Source organism: Solea solea, chromosome 1 (genome assembly GCF_958295425.1).
Source record: "Solea solea chromosome 1, fSolSol10.1, whole genome shotgun sequence".
Taxonomy (NCBI): Eukaryota; Metazoa; Chordata; class Actinopteri; order Pleuronectiformes; family Soleidae; genus Solea; species Solea solea.
In genome coordinates this window covers 25,267,860-25,290,117 of record NC_081134.1, presented here as the reverse complement: position 1 = coordinate 25,290,117, position 22,258 = coordinate 25,267,860, and the positions used below count along the sequence as shown (strand labels likewise).

At 41.1% G+C, this 22,258-nt stretch overlaps 1 long non-coding RNA gene across 1 annotated transcript in view; it reads right to left on the bottom strand.

The window, feature by feature from the left end:
* Window positions 1-16,793: 16,793 nt before the first annotated feature.
* Window positions 16,794-22,258, bottom strand: part of LOC131447927 (uncharacterized) — an 11,961-nt gene continuing 6,496 nt past the window's right edge. The window contains exon 3 of the long non-coding RNA XR_009234104.1: window positions 16,794-17,004. This is a non-coding gene — a long non-coding RNA (uncharacterized LOC131447927). The remainder of the gene's footprint in view (window positions 17,005-22,258) is intronic.

Genomic DNA, 22,258 nt, shown 5'->3' with positions numbered 1-22,258 from the left:
TTTCATGCTGCTAGACTCTACAATGATTCCCAATATTGTAACCTCGCATTACCATAACATTTATATAAGTGACCATGCTCCAGTGTCCCTTGACATCAGATTTAAACACTGCAATAGTGCTCACACCTCAAGATTTGATAACACAATCTTAAAGGAGAAAGCATTCTTAAAAATTTATGTCAGAAAGGCTGCCAGAAATTATAGCTATAAATGACACAGGAGATGTTGATGACTCAACATTATGGGAAGCTATCAAGGCAGTGCTCAGAGGCAACATCATTTCGTATATGGCAGGTAGGAAAAAACTGTCAGAAAAAAGATCAGTGGAACTGGACAAGTCCATTGTTGAGTTAGAAGATTCATACCGAGTCTCGTCAGACCTCAACATCCTGAACTCGATAATCTCTCTGAAACAAGAATATAATACAATTTTATCCTCTCAGGTCAATAAGCAGTTAAATAGAATCAAACAGATGCAATTCGAGATAGGTGACAAACCCCAGAAATTACTGGCACGACAACTGAGGCACATTCAATCCTCACGGGCTATACACAAAATAAAATCAGAATCTGGAACTATTCTCACAGATCCTAAAGAAATTAACACACATTTTAAGGAATTCTATTCAAAATGATACAATTCAAAAGGTAAACATGATACTGACAGAACCAAATCATTTCTTTCCCAATTAAATCTGCCTCAGCTGAGCCCAGTAACACTGCTCCATAAGGAGATCTCTATAGAAGAGATTATACAAGCAATTAAAGAGTCTCCAGATAACAAAACACCTGGGCCTGACGGCTTCACTATACAATTTTACAGATGTTTCTACAAGGAATTAGCCCCGCTCCTGCTGTGTATGTTTAAGCACACTGCAGCACAGGGCAGATTACCTCGAACACTTTATAGAGCAAACATCTCAGTAATTCTAAAAAAGGACAGGGACGAGCTGGAAGCCTCATCCTACAGGCCAATATCACTGATTCCAAATGAAACAAAACTGATTAGCAAAATGTTGGCAAATCGCTTAAACACACATATTCATAAGATTGTGCATCCTGGTCAAACAGGTTTTATCCCTAATAGGCATATTTATTTTAATTTAAGACGTTTATTCAACATACTTTACTGTAAGCATGACACAGAAACAGTTGTAATATCAAAAGGCCTTTGACCAGGTCGAGTGGCCGTTCATGTTTGAGGCCTTAAAAGCATTTGGCTTTGGGAAGATATTTACAGACTGGATACGGATTTTGTATGCTCATCCTACTGCAAGTGTTATTACAAACCACAATGTCTCTTCTGAATTCCCACTACTCCGTGGAACTAGGCAGGGAGATCCCATGTCCCCCTACCTTTTTGACCTGGTTGTAGAAACGCTAAACGCAAAAATATGCCAGCACTCCAGGATCTCACCTTTCTCTATTAAAGGGCAACAACACCATCTGTCGCTTTATGCAGATGATATATTCTTATATGTGTCAAACCCAAAAGAGTCCATTCCATTGATCATGGAGGTATTTAACCATTTCGGCTCCCTTTCAGGATTTCAAATTAACTGGGATAAAAGTGAATTAATGCCAGTACATTTAATTCAGAACAGTACCACGCTGAATTACCAGGGACAGATTCACGTATCATGGGGTGTCTGTCACCAGGAAACCTGATCTGCTACTTGAGGAAAACTGGAACATAAAAGTGAACCAAGTGAAAAAAATATTGAATTCTGGACGACCCTTCCACTATCTCTGGTAGGGAGGATAAATGCCATCAAAATGTTAGTTCTCCCACGTTTCCTATATATTTTCCAAACAATACCATCTCACATTCCACAAGTATACTTCAGAAAATTGGACTCAATTGTGATTACTTTTCTTTGACAAAACAAAGTACCACGTATAAACAAAAAGCACCTTTGTAAATTTAAACAAGAGGGTGGCTTCGGCCGACCAGACTTCAAATGTTACTATTGGGCAGCACATCTAAACATTCTGGCTTTCTGGAGGAGTCCGTGCTTTGTTGAAGGCACAACCAAATCATCCCCTGCCTGGCTTTCTTTAGAGCAAGCAGCATGTGAAAGGACCTCTCTTCTAACCTTATTGAACAGTCCCATCAAATTTATGATACATAAATTTATGATACATAACTCAATAAAAAATTGGAATCATATTAAATACGGCAATTTGTAACAATCATGCTTTCAAGCCTTCTGCTGCAGACCCAGTGTTTGCTCAATGGAGAGAGAAGGGAGTGAGATCTCTGAGCGATCTGTATCAGAGAGGACACCTGATGTCTTATGAACAGATGAAAATGAAATATAATCTACCAGTCTCGCTTCTTTTTCCGTTATCTACAAATCAGACATTTTATAAAGACCCATGAATCAACTCTGTCAGATATACCACAACACCCTACAATCAAAAGAATTAGAATTACGGCAGGTCAAAAAGGAGCAATATCAAGTCTATATCAGACACTCTTCAGTCAGATAAATAAAGGTCTACATGGGAGTCTGAACTGGGAGTGCCCCTCTCCAAAGAATACTGGGGAACATGTCTTTTGAATATTCATCAATGCTCAATTAATGTGAGGCATAAACTAATTCAGTTCAAAATAATACATAGATTACACTACACAAAGCTACAAGTTAACAAGATGTATCCTAATGTTTCAGCCTTGTGTAACAAATGCAGCAATCAAGTTGGAACACTTACTCATCAACTGTGGACGTGTCCCAGTCTTCACTCATTCTGGTCTTTAATTTTTGATTTTTACTCAAAGGCATTTAAAGTGTGAACCTTGCCCCTTGGTGGCCATTCTGAGATTGGCGGGTGCTGCGACTCAGTACTCTACCAGCACAAAGTCTGGTCACAACAGTCTTTGTGTTTTGGTGCTATTTTGGCTACAGGGCTTATTTTAAGACATTGGAAGTCAGATAATGTACCTTCATTTGAAATGTGGATGAGGGAGCTTAGTGACACCCTATGTATGGAGAAACTTAGATATAAAAATGCAGGCAGACGGCCAATTTTGGATAAAGTGTGGGGGCCAGTCTTAAAATTCCTGATGGACTTGAGAGAGGTTGCTCTCACTGTTGTTCCAAATTATTATGCACAACAGAGTTTCAAAACATTTTATAGATTGTAAAGAACTGAAAATGAAAATGGTTGAATTTGCAGCTGTAGCAGCATGGATGTGCGCTATCTCATGCATTATGACGGCCCTGATTTGAACACCAATGGTAGCTATGCATTGTAGGTGGACGGGACTATAAATGCGGCATATTCTATCGGTTCTCGTTCTCTGCACTCCTGTAAACGCGTCACTTCCGGTCGGAGTGTTTGGCTCTCGGTGAGTAGGACTGTGCGCTGCTTCACGTCTCTAATGCCCATTCACCTGTGTGCTGATCGGAGTGTTTTGTTGTTGTACTGCAGAGCGGCTGGGCTTACACGCCACGCTCAAGGTGCGCTGTCTCTCCAAGCTGCGGTGGTAAGTGTCCTCCCCCTCTGCATCATACTGTTTGGTGCCTCACGGCTAACACCGTGTGGTTGCAGGTGAATGCCGGTAGCGGCGTGAGTCTCTCTCTCTCTCTCACTCTCCCCCTATGGTTGTGCGGGCATCATACTCGGCAACAAGGTTTGTTTTCTTGTTTCATTACCGCATCTAAAATATTGTTAGCGCCATAATTCAAGTGCTAATTTTGTATATTTTTTAGATGAATGTTGGCCACCTGGCTGAGTAGAACGTGAATTGAATGACGTCACGATCAGCTGTCCCCTGCTGCTTTGTCTTGCTCTGATTCTGCCTGCCTTGACGTCATAACGTGTCGCTTCACGGCTTCTCCCGTGGCCGCTGTTCTGTGCTTGCCGTTTTATTTTGATGTTTTAGTTTAGGTTCACTTCGATTTTGATTTTGTTATTTCACCTGTCCTTTTTGTTTGTTTTGATTTCTGAGATTGATCTTGGTTATTTTGTTTTCATTAACTGCCGTATTACATATATTTTTGGGGCATATTAGTGTGTTTTATATAGTGTTATATGTTTATTATTTTGGGGAATTATATGTAAATTATTTTTGGTAGTATAATTTGCCCGGTTGTAATTCTTTGGTTTATTGTTTGATTTGGTTATTTTCTTTGAGTGATTAGTGATATTTTCTTTTCTTCTGGGCAATTTATATTTAGTTTAGTAATATAATTTGCCCAGTCTTATTATTATTATTATTATTATTATTATAATCCTGTTTATTCATGCTATTAATTTCTGTATCTTGTTTTTAGTGCCAAGGCTGGTGGTGGTGCTGGTGACCTGGGTGGAGGTGTCCGTTTTCCCTGCGTGCTGTGTCCCCTGGGATTTGGGTATTCACTGTGTGTGTGTGCGCGTGTGTGCGTGTGTGCCTGTCACATAACCTGGTGATTGAGTATTTTGATTTAGACTCCTCCTCTCACTAGCTTCATTTCACCACAAGCCTAAGCCTGCACAGATTTATTTCTTTTGGTTTTGAGTGAACACATTGTGCTTTTAAACAATTTATTAAAGTGTGTATTATTTTAACATTTGGAATCACGTCTCCTGCATTCATTGAGTAGTACTTACTTGCGTGTCCTTTACCTGGGATAATATAATCTTTGGGTGAAAGTCCCAAAGTGGCGTTGTCGGCTACTTACTCTTAACAATTATTATTTAGTTAGGTTTCTTTCTTACTCTCGCCACACAGCATTAGGAGGTCATATCGCGTTTTTTTTGTTTTTTTTTATTGTCTTTTAAAGCCGCATTGGTCAACATGTGTGGCTGTGGCAGCGTCTGTGTGTCTACACTGAGCAGGAGGGGGAGGGGAGGGGTTACAGACACAGACCTGGAATTCCCATCACTAATCCATTGAACTTATGAGTTTTTGGAGAGTTTCTGCTTGAATTTCTTTGCAGAATAGCCTCGCAGAGCTGCTGTTTGGATGTGAACTGCCTCCCACCGTCATAGATCTTTTGCTTGAGGATGCTCCAAAAGTTCTCAATAGGGTTGAGGTCAGGGGAAGATGGGGGCCACACCATGAGTTTCTCTCCTTTTTATGCCCATAGCAGCCAATGATGCAGAGGTATTCCTTGCAGCATGACATGGTGCATTGTCATGCATGAAGATGATTTTGTTATGGAAAGCACGGTTCTTCTTTTTGTACCATGGAAGAAAGTGGTCAGTCAGAAACTCCACATACGTTTCAGAGGTCATTTTCACACCTTCAGGAACCCTAAAGGGGCTGACCAGCTCTCTCCCCATGATTCCGGCCCAAAACATGACTCCTCCTTGCTGACGTCGCAGCCTTGTTGGGACATGGTGGCCGTCCACCAACCATCCACTACTCCATCCATTTGGACCATCCAGGGTTGCACGGCACTTATCAGTGAACAAGACTGTTTGAAAATGAGTCTTCATGTATTTCTGGGCCCACTGCAGCCGTTTCTGCTTGTGAGAATTGTTTAGGCGTGGTCGAATAGAAAGTTTACGCATAACTGCAAGCCTCTAGAGCAGGGGTGCTCAGTACGTCGATCGCGATCTACCAGTCGATCGCAAAGGTAGCGTGGGTAGATCGCATAACGTTAAAAAAAAAAATAGACTTCAGCCTATCATCCATCCTGTCACTTGATTGATATACAGGGCAGCCAGTCAGCTGACATCTGACTTTTTCTGACACTTAGGTCACTGCGCATGCGCAAACAACGGCGCTAAGTGCAGCAGCAAAACTAACAAGATAGCTAGCGAGTTACCTCCAATTTTTCTCTTAAACTTAAGAAAGGGTATAAAAATTAGTGGGGGAGCTGGACCAAGTTAAAAGACAAAAACGTATCACTTTCATACAGAATGGGAGGATGGCTTTTGTTCACGATGACATTTTCGAAGTGCGTTTGATGATCATTTGTTAGTGTGCTTGAGGCTGGCTGTCAGCAGCTACTGTGCTGATTCCATTCAGTGCAAGTCATCAGAGTAAAGTCAGGTAATGACAAAAAATGTACATAGTTAATTGTGTTGTGTTGTGCAATATGGGCTCATGCAAGGTACATCAACATACATTGTACATATAAAGAATTCTCAATATATTTATAAATAAATATATGTTTTGCATTTTTGTAGTAGGTAGATCATTTAGACTTGGTCATTTTATAAGTAGCTCGCATGCTGAAAAAGTGTGAGCACCCCTGCTCTAGAGGATCCTAAACCTTGATGTTCGCGGGACTCCAGAGGCACCAGCAGCTTCAAATACCTGTTTGCTGCTTTGTAATGGCATTTTAGAAGCTGCTCTCTTAATCCGATGTATTTGTCTAGCAGAAACCTTCCTCATTGATCCTTTATCCGCACGAACCCGTGTGCTCCGAAATCAGCCACAAATCTCTTAACAGTACGACGATTACGTTTAAGTTTTCGTGAAATATCTAAGGTTTTCATACCTTGTCCAATGCATTCAACTATTTCTTGCTTTTCAGCAGCAGAGAGATCCTTTTTCTTTCCCATATTGCTTGAAAATGGCGGTCTGCTTAATAATGTGGAACGTCCTTCTTTAGTAGTTTTTCCTTTAATTGGGCTCACCTGGCAAACTGATTATCACAGGTGTGTGAGATTGATTTCATTGATCCAAAGAGCCCTGAGACACAACACCATCCATGAGTTTAATTGAAAAACAAAACATTTAATCTTTATGACACTTCAAAATTTGCATAATAATTTGAAACGCAGTGTAATGTTACAGTATGAACGATTTCTCGGGGTGATTCTGTGATGGTACTTCCTGTCATATACTGTCCATTTCATCTGATGTTGGATGTTTTCGGTTTACTTTTTGCTGCCAATTTTGTTCTATGAATTTCCGACTCAGGCTTGTACTTATTTTTATTTTTTTTTCTTCCACTTTTTACAGTACAGTACCCAGGTTGTGTGGAAGTCCGTCAGATTGTCAATTCCAATCCACTTAAGATCGCTGATGCTGCCATGTTTGCTTGTTCTTACTTGTTTTATGTAAAACTATGATTGCTTTATGAGTAACATGTATTCTACCCAATGTATACTTGGCAATAAAAAGAATATACAAAAAATAAAAAGTAAATTTTTCTGCTAATGTTTTTAAATGAGTAGAATCATTCAGTCTGTTCAGATACATGATCTTCAATCACACTTGATTTAGTTTATACTTATACTAAAGACGGTCCACCTTCAGCTTGAACTAAATGCTGCAGTCAGTGTGAAGCAGGAGGAAGTGTAACAGTGAGAAGAGAAAATGCAGATCTAAGAGGAGACGCAGAGATTCAGGGAGGAGCTGAGTTGTTACTGAACTATAGAGGAGAGAGGAGCTTCCATATTCAGCAGAGTTCAAGATACAAACCATTAACATGACCTTTATTCAACATGCTGTCACTGCATCACTCTGTATTTTCTCTGCTGCTTCTTAACACTCTAACAGGTTTGTTACATTATAAGACACAAAATGTATTCATTCCAATAACATGTGAATGTGAATTGTCTTTGACATTATTTTCTCCTTCAGGCATCAACTGTGAAGAACTGACTGCAGTCAAGACTGAAGAATTCACTTCAGAACACACGTCTGTCTCTCTGTCCTACAAATATCCCAAACTGTCAACAAGTGATAATTTCTTCTGGTATCGACAACATCCAGGAAAACCACCAGAGTTCCTCATGTCTCATTTAGGAACAGGAAACATATTATCATCTCCAACACCTGGATTGAAGATTAAAGTGGAGCAAAACATGAGTATGATCAGTATGAGCATCTCCTCTGCTGCAGTGACAGACTCTGCTGTTTACTACTGTGCTGTGAGGCCCACAGTGACAGGAAACACCACAACTCTGTACAAAAACACTACATCCACTAGAGGGAGTCACACACTGTTACACCTCAGTGGTTTCTTATGATCTAGTTCAGATTGTCTTCAGTTGTGATGAGCAGCTTTAGAAGTGTAGATCATGTGACAGACGAGTCTCCTCCCACTGACTGTAGAGATGTCTGCTCAGTACAGAACTGTTAAATTCCAGCTGTGAACATCAGACCAAACACAAACCACTCACAGCTTCATCTCACTGAATGAACAGTTCCTACATTTCGAAGACCTAAACATGGAAAAACTGGCTGCTCTTTTCTTCTTCTCTGCGTTTTTAGGTGCGTTAGATTCACACAAGAAATGATCAAACTCAAAGATATTTTTTAGCTTCAGTTGAAGATGAAACTTTTCAAAGATGTCACCACTTCATCTCTGATAAGTGTTGACTCTACTGTTACCAGGATCATCTGTTTAGATGTTTGTCAAATGTTGTTTCTCTCACTAGGTAACAGCTGTGAAGATGATATTACTGCCAACAGAGCTGCAGTGTTTTCAGCAGAAGGTCAAACTGTCTCTCTGTCCTGTAACTACTCAGTGAAAGCTCACAATCTCCAGTGGTATCGACAGGATCCTGGATCTGCTCCTCACTATCTTCTCATGATCACTGACACTAAAGAGCCTGAGGTTTTGAAAGCTGCAGCTGTGAACTCTCGACTGACTGCTGAACTGAACCAGGAGAGAAACCAAGTGTATCTGCAGATCATCTCAGCTGCAGTGACAGACTCTGCTGTTTACTACTGTGCTCTGACGCCCACAGTGACAGGAAACACCACAACTCTGTACAAAAACACTACATCCACTAGAGGGAGTCACACACTGTTACACCTCAGTGTTTGCGTTACGACCCGGCTTGTAGTAACATGTGATTGGAATCATAAATAAGGTGGAATATGACAACCGGACCGGTTTAGGGTAAAGTCAGGAGTTTCATTAAACAAGGAGTGTGCACTTGCACGATATAACAAAAGGAGGCTGTACAGGTGCTGAGAAATAACTAATACACAAAATGAAGTGGAATAAATGACCACTATTTAGCTCTTGGCTAAAAAAAAAAGTACACTAAAGAACAAAAGATTAGCACCAAACAGACGGACAAAAACAAACATACAGCTATTCTGCAACCGGATCAACTCTTTTAAGTACTCTCTATCAAATAAAATAGTTTTACAAAGATTCTAAACACTGACTGGAACCACTCAGACAGGCAATACTAAGGCAATACACCCTCTAAATACTCCTAGACACACAATGGTATGCAACCAACAGTGAGGCAAACTGATCACTGGTTCACAGCCGCCAGGAACTGAGGGCACACAAACTATTTATACTGCAGCTGGGGTTGATTGAAGAGTCTTGATTAGTAGACTCAGTCAAATCACAGCCACACCAATCACAGACACCAGTGAACAGGAAGCAGGAAGTAGACAGCCTCTGCTCCAGAAGGATCAATCCTCAACAGAGAATCACACATCTGGAATTGCATGCCTGGTAGAATCACTCATGGAAACAATACAATGAATATACGCTAAACGGCAGCCAATAGCGACCGTAACACATGTTAGTAGAATATAAACCCAGTAGGGCTCTGAGATCTACTGACATAGGTCAGATAGTGGAGCCCAGAGTTCAAACTAAACATGGTGAAGCAGCTTTCAGCTGTTATGCTGCACACAACTGGAACCAGCTACCAGCAGAACTGAAATCAGCCCCAACTGTGAACATTTTTAAATCCAGGTTAAAATCCCTTCTCTTCTCCTGTGCTTATGATTAAGCTCTTTCAAAGCACTTTAAATTGTAGTCTTTCTTTTGCACTGCAATGTCCTTTTAATGATTTTGAAGCAAATCATTATTATATGCTACAACCTTATATTTAATTTCTCTCCTTTTATATTTTTTATTTTTTCTAAATTGTTTTTATTTCTCCAATTCATACTGTTAAATGTTTGTTTCATGTAAAGCATATTGAGTTGCCTTTGTGTATGAAATGTGCGATATAAATAAAGTTGCCTTGCCTCATGAAACTCAGTGGGCGGAGTCACATGAGTGACAAACCCAGTTTGACAGTCAGGTCATAGGTTGACAGATCAGCAACCACATTACATAACTATCAGTCAGGTCATTTGTGTCCACTGATGTTTAGATGCACATGTTTGCTGATGACTCTGTGTTTTTTGTAGAAAATGTCCAAAAACACAATTATTCCAAACTCTTGATGGTCAATTTTACACGTGTTTCTTCATCTTCATGTATTTGAAAGTGACGACATGTTCAACACTAAGACAAATGACTCTGCTGCAGAATCACATGTTTCTGTGTTAGGACAAAATAAAACTATGAATCTATAAATCTCTGCTACGTTTCTGTACATTCTACTAAAAATGTGTCTCCAAAAACAGACCAAAGACAACTTGGACCTGTTTCAGAAAGCAGGTTAAATCCTTAACTCTAGGTTGGCCAACTCTAAGCTGTCAAACTGAGTTTTCTGTTTCAGAACAGGTGATAACACTTAGTTCAATCAACTCTGACTCACGGTAAACCTGAGTGAAGCTCATGCATGAGGATATAAAAAGCCCTCATCAGTGGAACACAGATAATATGATTCACCATAGAAACAAGTCACAGAAAGCCTTGATCCTCCTACTTCTCCCCAGTGGAGTTGGAAATGTTAATGACTGCATATGCAGAAAATAAGCATATATTTAAAAACAAAAAGCAATACTGTGGCAGCAGCAAAAGAGCGGGAGCTTGCATGGCAGAACATTGCTGACTGAATCAATGCGTGAGTATAAATTGGAGAAAAAAAGAAATGTTTTGTCTTGAATGTTCCACTTATTCAACAATAATATTCCATATGTGTGTTTGTGTGCACATGTGCAACCTAGCAGGCACTAAATGGACTTGGCAGAAACTAAAGATGAAATATAAAAATGTAGTTCAAACAGGTAAATACTTAGACTTTAAGTACAAGCAATTGTGATGTTGTTTAGGCCTGCCCTCATTAAACAGCATTTAGTGGCTACATTCACATACATGTGATAGATATATTTAAGTAATTAGTACTTAGTACTAATAAAAAAATCACAACACTGCCAGTATTTAATATTGTCTATATGAACACGACACCTAAATGTCCTTTGTACATACAAGTCTACAAATGTGTGTTTTCTGGATATGTTTAAATTTGACCTCCATTATATCCAACAGAAAAAAGGCTGAGGCCCATAACACGGGTGGAGGTCCACCACCTCTCACAGAGGCTGAAGAGATGGCCCTCGGTCAGAACAGTAGGCGACCCATTGCTGAGGGCATCTCTGGGGGGAGCTCATCGGACCCAGCCACGCCCCAGGACACAGGGGCCTACATACGAGGTTAGTTATTCAAATGAATGGCATGTACATTAATCCTTCTAGTGTTGGCTCTATAATGGCCACTCATTCATCTTAGACACAATTTGGCACATAACTTAGCAGTAGGCTACAGTTTTTGGTAATTGGCTGCTGTTGATTTCAGATATCAATCTATTTTAAGGTGACTCTTTGATGGGACCTGCACACTATTGCTAAAAAAATGTAATTACGTTAGGCATTTTTCTGGGTAATCATCGAAGGTCTAATCTTCATCTTCTACCAGTGGTGTAATCTGTCTCGTGGAGCCTTCTGCCATAACAGACCTCCATGCTATTGTAAGTAATCTTAATATTCCACAGATTTGTCATAATGGGTAGAATGTAACACAAACATTGTGTTTCATTACAGGAGGATGATGAAACACTTTATCAGCTGCCACAGAGAGGCCTGTTGAGGTTAACACTTATATAAATGATTTTATTTTTTTAATAATAATAACTATGGTTTCAGTTAATAGTGAGGTTCCACAATACAACTTGCAACTTCTTTCTCTCTAACAGAGAAATGCTGGAAATTACAATGAGGAAGAAGGCCCATCAACCTCCACAGCACAGCTAACCTCAGTAATTTGTTGTTCAGCATTGACCCACAACTTGCATTGACACTAAGTAGACAATGGAACTGTGAAATTCAACATAATTTATGTTCCTATAGCTCCCTGTGAAACAACTCTACAAGGTGTATTTACAATCGCAAATCAATAAATCACATCTAGAAATGGAACACATAAAGCTGCAGATCACCAAGACAAAAATGGAAATACAAATACTGGACCATCAGTTAAAGGTGAACCTAGGATGTAGCTATATACTCACCACAGGCAAATCTGACCCTCAGTGGAGACTCACCAAACATTTGTCAGTCATGCACAGACCCATGCCACTTTGCTTCCACATTGTTTATCATGTGGGCTGCATCACATATGATCTTCACAGTGGAGAACTTAGCTGTATAGTAAAGTATATTTCATTTGGAATGTTAATGGATACTATTTAGGCCTACCTGTACATTAATGCTGTGGACAGATCTCCTATTCACAAAATCTCCTTAATTTATTGAAGGAGCTATGATAGGAATGTGAGTGCCATCTATGGAACCAATCACACCTGGAAACCCCAACATATTTAAAATTGACTGATTAGTGCGTCAAGTCTCAAAGCTTTGACATAATTATTGCTTAGACCCATGGTTCACAACCTATACAAAGAATTTGCTCTGTGCCATGTGACACATGTATGTTGCCGGGGTAACCGACTCAGAGTTCAGCTGAACTGGAGTTTCCCTCATGCCAGGGTTAACTAACTCATTTTTCACTTAACCTGCTTTCTGAACCTGGTGTCCCACAAGGATCCATACTGGGCCCACTTTGATTTAGTTTATACTTTATTGATTTGACAGCTGTGAGTCCTGATGTTTAGATGCACATGTTTGCTGATGACTCTGTGTTTTATGTAGAAAATGTCCAAAAACACAATTATTCCAAAAACAGAATTCAAGATACAAACCAATAACATGACCTTTATTCAACATGCTGTCACTGCATCACTCTGTATTTTCTCTGCTGCTTCTTAACACTCCAACAGGTTTGTTACATTACACAAGACACAAAAAGTTTTCATTCCAATAACATGTGAATGTGAATTGTCTTGATTTATTACATTATCAGGTTCTACACACGTCTGTCTCTCTGTCCTACAAATATCCCAAACTGTCAACAAGTGATAGTTTCTACTGGTATCGACAATATCCAGGAAAACCACCAGAGTTCCTCGTGTTTAATTTAGGAACAGGAAACATATTATCTCCAACACCTGGACTGAAGATTAAAGTGGAGCAAAACATGATCAGTATGATCATCTCCTCAGCTGCAGTGACAGACTCTGCTGTTTACTACTGTGCTGTGAGGCCCACAGTGACAGGAAACACCACAACTTTGTACAAAAACACAACATCCACTAGAGGGAGTCACACACTGTTACCCCTCAGTGGTTTCTTATGTTCCAGTTCAGATTCTTTTTAACTTGAACCTGAACTTTAGAAGAAAGAATCTCTAAGAAATTGATCAGATGGCCCCGCCCTCTGAAAGCCGACTCAGCCAATGAGACAGTTTGTGTCTCCACAGGAAGTAAAAGCAGAATCAGCTTGATGTTGAGGAGAAGGTGTGTGCAGCAGAGAGGAAGAACATTGTTCATCGGTTTTCTGTTTGGCTTCAACATCTCCAAAGACATGATGTTTTACCTCTTTCTGTCTTTATCTCACTTCATAGGTGAGTTTGACAACAAATCACTGTCTCACTTCACCTGCTGCTTTAACATCATCTTCTTCTACATTTCAGAAATCACACAATCATCTTTGTCATGACGTCCTGAACAACCTAGTTATGTCCCCATGTTTCTAGCTGAGCTGTTTGTGTCCACTGAGGGACACTTGTGGACAATGTTGGTCTAAAGCTTCATTTTCTCCACTTTTTCCAGGACGAGCAGCTGGAGACAAAATCTTTGCTCCAATACCTGAAGTCATTGGAAGAGAAGGAGAATCTGTTACACTCAGTTGTAAATATGAGACAACGTCATCATCTGTTTATCATTACTGGTACAAACATCACTCTGACCTTCAGGCTCCTCAATTTATTCTCTGGAAAGGAGGAAGGGCCGATCAAGGTGAAAAAATTATTTCAGGTCGATACACATCCAATACCACCACATCATCAACTGAACTGACCATCAGCACACTGACCCTGGCAGACTCAGCTCTCTACTACTGTGCTCTAGAAACACAGTGAGACAAAGTGTAGAAGAGGCTGTACACAAACCTGAGCCCAGACATCTGACTGTTCTTCAAACACCAGGGAAGTGGGATTCAAACCACACCTTCATATCAGTGGATTCTGTGGTTACAGGTGCTCATGAAACTCAGTGGGCGGAGTCACATGAGCAGCAAATCCACATCAGTGACAAACCCAGTTTGAAAGTCAAGTCATAGGTTGAAAGATCAGCAACCACATTACATAACTATCAGTCAGGTCCATTCTGTTTCCACTGATGTGTTTTTTTGTAGAAATTGTAGAAAAAAAATACAATTATTCCAAACTCTTGATGGTCAGTTTTACACATGTTTCTTCATCATTATGTATTTGAAAGTGACGACATGTTCAACACTAAGACAACTGACTCTGATGCAGAATCACATGTTTCTGTGTTAGTACAAAATAAAACTATGAATCTATAAATCTCTGCTACTTTTCTGTACATTCTAATAAAACTTTGTCTCAAAAAACAAACCAAAGACAACATGGTGTCCCACAAGGATCCATACTGGGCCCACTTTGATTTAGTTTATACTTTATTGATTTGACAGCTGTGTGTCCTGATGTTTAGATGCACATGTTTCCTGATGACTCTGTTTTATGTCGAATGTCCAAGAACACAATTATTCCAAAAACAGAATAAAGACGGTCCACCTTCAGCTTGAACTAAATGCTGCAGTCAGTGTGAAGCAGGAGGAAGTGTAACAGAGAAGAGAAAATAAAGATCTAAGAGGAGACGCAGAGATTCAGGGAGGAGCTGAGTTGTTACTGAACTATAGAGGAGAGAGGAGCTTCCATATTCAGCAGAGTTCAAGATACAAACCATTAACATGACCTTTATTCAACATGCTGTCACTGCATCACTCTGTATTTTCTCTGCTGCTTCTTAACACTCTAACAGGTTTGTTACATTATATGACACAAAAAGTTTTATTCCAAAAACATCTGAATGTGAATTGTCTTTGACATCATTATTTTCTCCTTCAGGCATCAACTGTGAAGAACTGACTCCAGTCAAGACTGAAGAGGTCACTTCAGAACACACGTCTGTCTCTCTGTCCTACAAATATCCCAAACTGTCAACAAGTGATTATTTCTTCTGGTATCGACAACATCCAGGAAAACCACCAGAGTTTCTCATCTCACACTCTGCTTCAGGAAACATATTATCTCCAACACCTGGACTGAAGATTAAAGTGGAGCAAAACATGATCAGTATGATCATCTCCTCAGCTGCAGTGACAGACTCTGCTGTTTACTACTGTGCTGTGAAGCCCACAGTGACAGGAAACACCACAACTCTGTACAAAAACACTACATCCACTAGAGGGAGTCACACACTGTTACACCTCAGTGTTTGTGATGATGTTTCTTTCATATGACAGAGAATCTGACTGTGAGGATTTCATAGTTTTAAAATGAGAAAAACAATGTTGGAGAAGGAGATGCAGGGGAGAGGGGAGGGGCTAAGGTAAGTGCACAGGAGATGTTCTTGGATGAGCTGGGTTTTCAAGAGCTTCTTGAAGATAGACAGGGACATCCCCTGTTCTGGTAGCGCTTGGTAGGTCATTCCACGAGCGTGGAACAACACATGAAACAAGTCTGGATTGTCTTGTGTGGTGTGTTGGCACCACCAGATGACAATCCTTCGATGAACGGAGCAGTCGGGGGGTAACATAAGCATTTAGTAGAGCAATTAAATTTGTTGGAGCAGACCCATGAAGCACTTTGTAGGCTAACATCAGTAATTTGAATTTGATGCGGGCAGCCAAGGGTAGCCAGTGGACCTCAATGAACAGAGGGGTGACATGTGCCCTTTTAGGCTTATTGAAGACCAGGCTCGCCGCCATGTTCTGGACAATCTGAAGTGGCTTCACAGCACAGGTCAGGAGGCCTGTTATTAGGGCGTTGCTATAGTCAAGGCGGGAGACGAATAAAGCCTGTAGTAGGAGCTGGGTAGCCTTTTGAGTTAGGTACACTCTTATTTTTCTTATATTGAATAGTGCAATCGTGACACCCAAGTTTCTTGCTGTCTTGGAAGAAGCCAGAGATAGCGAGTGGATATTAATTCAGTTGTTATTATGTATGGTTGGCTTGGCAGGGAAGAGCAGCAGTTCAGTTTTGGAGGGGTTTAGCTGGAGGTGATTGGCTTTCATCCATGCAGATATGTCAGAGAGACAATCTGAGATTCATGCTGAGACCGTGTGGTCGTCACGTAGGAATGACAGATACAGCTGGGTATCATCATCATCAGCATAGCAGTGATATGAGAAGCCATGTCAGTGGATGATCTGGCCCATTGAGGTGGTGAACATGGCAAAGAGGAGAGGCCCCAGCACAGAGCCTTGGTGCACCCCTGTGGCAAGGCTGTGTGGTGCAGATGTGTGACCGAGCCAGGACACATTGAACGATCACCCAGTGAGGTAGGATTCAAACCAGGAGTGTGATTTTCCTGTGATGCCTATGTGGCGACACGAGGGTTATTACTATTAAATACTATTATTACTCCAAATACCGACAACGCCACCTTGGGTTATGGCCCAAGGACCAGTAGTAAAGGTCAACTAGTACCTTCAGACAAAAAGACACTCAGGTTCGTTTACTCAGGGAGGGAATGAGACGGAGTTCAACGATCATGTCTAACAATTTTATTCTTAAAACAATCATGAGATTGGCACTGTAACACAAAAAAAGAAAAGAGCCCAACTAAAAGGGGGGTGTAGTCTGAGGCTTACCGGCTGGAGGAGGGGTTTGGTAGGGGAAGTGACATCCAAAAGGAAAAGGAGGACACCCCACACACACAGCAAAAGGTGACGTGTAAACAAAGAAAATCTTAAAAAGGGATCACACAGCACACAGGACCACCACCACCCAGGAGAACCACCACCACCACCGTCGGCCTTCAGCACTAAGGGGAGAGGAAAACACAATTATACGGGCTCAAATTTAAGGAACCAAATATAAATGATCGATTGATAAACTGAGAAATGTTAAATTATATTAATAAATCAACCAAACACAAGAAACAAAAGAGTCTCTGGCCAGAGATATCAACTCAACAATTAACCAGTTTAACAGTTTGAAATCAAATTGATCATATTAACAACATAAATTCAACCATTAAACAAAGAGTAAATAAGTAAACAATTAAACCAAACCTTGCCAGATTGTACTTAGCGCTAGCGTTAGCTTTAGCGCTAGCGTTAGCTTTAAAGTTCCAGTTATAAGTCCGGGTGCATTGGCATCCCGTCCAAAGAGGGAGAGGGATGAAGAAATCAGGCGTGGCAGGGAAGACAGCCACCATGCAGCACACAACCAGCAGACTGTTAGAGGGAGAGGAGCGGAAGAGGAGCTTAGCCCCTGGCTATAGCAGCAAACAACAGAAGCATGTCATCACTCACCAATGCTCTGGTTGCGGCAATAAACACCGCCCCGACTGATCGGCTCGACCGCAGTGAAGACGCCGGATCTATTAGGGAACGACAGTTTTAATTGAATGAAACACGGACGAATATACACAACACAGCACGGCCATATGTGCTTACCTGTGCTCGGATGCTAGCGGCACATACAACGACCCGGAAGCGAGAGATCAGGAGGAGGGACACAGCCTACTTTTCTCCTCTCGGTAAGCGCAGTGATTGGCTAATAAGTCAGAGGGGCCGGGTTGCAGTCAAACAAACTAAATCAGTGGTGCCTCATACCACTACACCTATTTTTGAGAGTATGGACAATAGGATATGGTGATTAACCGTGTCAAATGCTGCTGATACGTCGAGCAGATTTGAGTACTGAGGACTTAGTTACCGCTCTGGCGTCTTTTAAGGCTTCTGACAACAGAGCTGTTTCAGTGGAGTGGGGAACTCAGTGACCTGCTTGAACATTGCCTTTTCAATGATGTCTTAGAGAGGAATGGGAGAGAGACAGGCCAATAGTTTTCCACCTGAGTGGGAGTGAGGGAAGGTTTTTTTAACAGTGGTGAAACCTGAGCATGTTTGAATGCAGTAGGAAATGTACCTGATGTCAGTGAAGCATTGGTCACATGTGTGATTGCTGCTGTGACTATAGGAGCTATAGATTGCAGGAGGTTGGTTGGGATGGGGTCCAGTGAGCATGTAGTAGGACAGCTGCATTTAAGAGTTTAGAAGCCTCACCCTCTGAGAGGGGTAAATATAGAAACAGATGCAGTAGGACTTCTGCATGCTGAGTATGTAGCAGGACTGCTACATGTTGGATATCAGTTGTAATATCAGTCATGGAATCATTTCTTATGGTGTACCACAGTTACAATAAAATCATCCTCCACAGTTGTGCTGAAGAGTATGAATTCCGGTAAAGTCCAGTAGTAATGGCAGAAGGTTGATTCATATCAACCTTAAGAGCCACATAAGTCCTTAAGACCTTCAAACATTGAGGAGTCAAGAACTTTATGCCTTTTATTTGGCCCTAAAACTTAAATATACCAGGTAAAAGTCCTTCCATTGTCAGCAAAATAAAGTTGTAAAATGATGAAAAACTGTGGTCTCTCATTGTACATTGAACATGTTCCTGTTACATTCAAATAAAGTTGGATGAAGAGGGCTGGAGCAATGAGCGAGTAGGATGCACTCACTAGTGGCTCTCGCAGATTTTAGGTTTAAAAATCCATTTCAATAAAACAATACGAACGAAAATTTGGGAATTTACCAAGTGGCTAGACTCAAAAAAGATTAGTTCAAGTGGGTGGAGTGGCTCAGTGGTTAAGACCGGTACCCTGTGTGCAAAAGACTTCATGGTCACAAGTTCAACTCCACCCCTGGCAGGTTGTACTCTATTCCCTTGTAAGTCGCCTTGAGTGCACAAGTCAAATTTTGACTCCTGTATCCTGTTAAGCTACAGGTGACACACAATGGGTCAGAGAGGCTCTTCACGGATCCAGAAGAAGCATGCCAATACATAATCCGTCATTTCAGGTCATCAGAGTGAGATGATGGTGAGACCCCCCCATTACACTGGTCCAGATATTGTGAACATCTCATTCCCTGAGACGAACTGAAACTGAGGACTTCAACAGGTGACCAGAAGTCATGGCATTTGCTGGCGTTTTGTTAACAACAACTACAACAACAAACTTATAACTTTATCAAGTTTATACAGGACAGTTAGATTCCGTGATGACATGTTTATACAACTATGATGACATATACTGACACTGACTTTAATTATAGCATAATAATAATGGTGATGATATGTATGATAATAATAATATTAGCCTTGAAACTGGATCTGGATCCTGCAACCTGCAAGATGAGGACACACAGAGAGAGAGAGAGAGAGAGAGAGAGAGGGGAAAGGAAGGAAAGACACAAACTCAGGAGAGAAAGAACAAGGTTAATGACATATACAAAGTCATATTCATACCCTGAGTGTGAGAGAGTGAGTGTGCAAGTGTGAGAGGCTTCGCCTCCTGAACTGTCATTGGGAGCTGGTTCCACAGAAGAGGAGGAGCCTAGTAACTGAATGCTCTGCCGTCCATTCTGCTCTTACAGACTCTGGGAACCACAAGTAAACCTGTATTTTGTGACCTTAGTGGTCTGTTAGGGTGATAAGGTAAGACTAGGTCTTTCAGGTATGAAGGGGCCTGACCATTAAGTCCTTTGTATGTGAGGAGGAGGATTTTAAATTGAATTTTAAACTGTACGGGGAGCCAGTGTAGAGAAGCTAACACTGGAGTTATATGGTCTCTCTTTCTAGTTACTGTCAGAACTCGTGCTGCAGCATTTTGAATTAACTGAAGGGTTCTAACAGACTTGCTGGAACATCCTGATAATAAGGAGTTACAGTAATCTAATCTAGATGGAACAAAAGCACAAACTAGTTTTTCAGCATCCTGTAAGGACAGAATGTTTCTAATTTTCATAATGTTACGCAGGTGGAAGAAGGCTATAACTCTGAATTTATCTCAGTTTATGCAACTGTCTTCCATGTGGCGAAGGAAGGTACTGCATGAAAATGAACGAATCACTCACTGAGACGACTCATTACTCCGAGTCATACAAAAGATTAGTTCATATTAAACGAATCGTTCACAAACGACACATCACTTATCACACATGACCAAGCTCCATAGCGAGGATGGCGAGAGGACCATGAATCTAGACAGTAGTGATGGGAAGTTCGACTCTTCTTACTGACTCGGATCTTTTACTCTCGGACAGTAAATTGAACTAATCTTTTTTTGAGTAATTTCGTTCATTTTTACAGCGGTTGGCGCTGTATCCCTCTTGTGGGCGTTGTAAAAAAGACTGCGGTTCTCAAACACTTAACATGGTTTGCTTCAGCTGACAAAGTATAATAAACAAAATGCCATAATATAAGCAATTCAACCCATATGAAACCCTAGGAAAGCAAATACACACCTCAATAAAGTGACTTGTGTCCTGTATCCTCTCTGCCATTGTTGTTTAACAGCACGACAGTGACTAGATAGCTGTCACGTGACCTAAAGACGGACGCTCGCTCAGTTGAGTGAATCCTGAACTAATCGTTTCTGTTTCCTTTCCTGCTGAGGTTAAGCAGCTGCCTGCTATCGTGTGGCGAATGAAGGTACTGCATGAAAATGAACGAACGAACCACTCGGTTGAGTGAATCATGAACTAATCATTTCTGTTTCCTGTCCTGCTGACTGAGCTTATGCAGCTGTCTGCCATGTGGCGAAGGAAGGTACTGCATGAAAATGAACGAATCACTCACTGAGATGACACATTACTCCCAAGTCATATAAAAGATTAGTTCATTTTGAACACACATCACTACTAGACAGGGCTTGGACTCAAAATGAGCATGTAACCATTCCCACAGGAAGCGAGTGTGACATGCCCAGTTGTAAAGGATTATGTTCGGCAGGCCCAAGCCTCCCCTGTCGGAGGGCAGCTGTAGTGTTTTCATTTTCAGTCTGGGTCTCTTGCCGTGCCATATGAATCTAGAGAATGCTCTCTCGATATCAAGAGCAACCTTCTTGGAGATCCATAAGGGTAGCATTTGTAAGGGATATAATAACCTGGGGAGTACATTCATTTTGATGAAACTAATGCGCCCCATAAGAGATAAGGGAATATCATGCCATCTATCTAAGTCCTTCTTTATTTTAGTTGCTATGGGAGAGAAGTTAAGCTTCCATGGCTCCGTCAATTTTGGTGAAACTTTTATCCCAAGGTAAGTGAAGCCTTTGCGAGACAGTTTGAAGGGACAGTTGGTATATAAAGACAAATCAGCTGGACTCCCCAATGGCATGGCCTCAGATTTGCCATAGTTGACCTTGTAGCCTGAGAAGGAGCTGAACTCCTGAATAATAGAGAGAATAGTTAATATTGATATGTCAGTTTTGTCAGAAACAGAATGTCATCAGCATAAAGTGCTATTTTATGAACTGTCCCCCCCACTGTCATCCCATGCACGCCTTTGTGTTGCCTAAATACCTTGGCCAGGGGCTCAAGTGCCAGTGCGAAGAGCATCGGAGACAGGGGGCAGCCCTGTCTCGTCCCCCTGCACAGTGGGAAAGGCGATGACTGTGTGGCATTATAACGCAGGCCTGTGGAGAGTTGTAGAGAGTATCCTAGTAGAGTATCCTAATCCATTTCAGAAATTCCCCTCCCAGCCAAAACCTCTCCAGTGTATCACATAGGTATTCCCACTCTACTCTATCAAACGCCTTTTCGGACATAAGATACAGCAAGTCCACTATAATTAGTCTGACTTGAGTAAATGGAAAATAATGGAACACGAAGAACAAACTATTCATCGCCAAACGATGAAATCCCAGCAAACACCCAGAAAAAGTAACCCCAAAACACCCCCCCCCCCCCCTCCCCATATCCCAGAACAGGCCAGCAGTATGACCTGTCGAAAAAAAAGTAGTGGGGCACGTGGAACCGAGCAAAAACATCACTGAAAAAGAGAAAAAAACACAAGCAAAAATGGTCACAACCATCTGAACTAAACATGGTCATATTTTAACAACCTGCAAGAATCAAATCAGCCTTAATTGCAGCGTGCCTAAGCAGCAAAAAAAGATAAAAGTAAAGTAAGAATTAAATTGTCCACACAGAAGGTTAACTAAAATTACATACCTTTACTGTAATTTATCAGAGGATCGGCAGTGACTGCAATCGGCAGGGCATTAC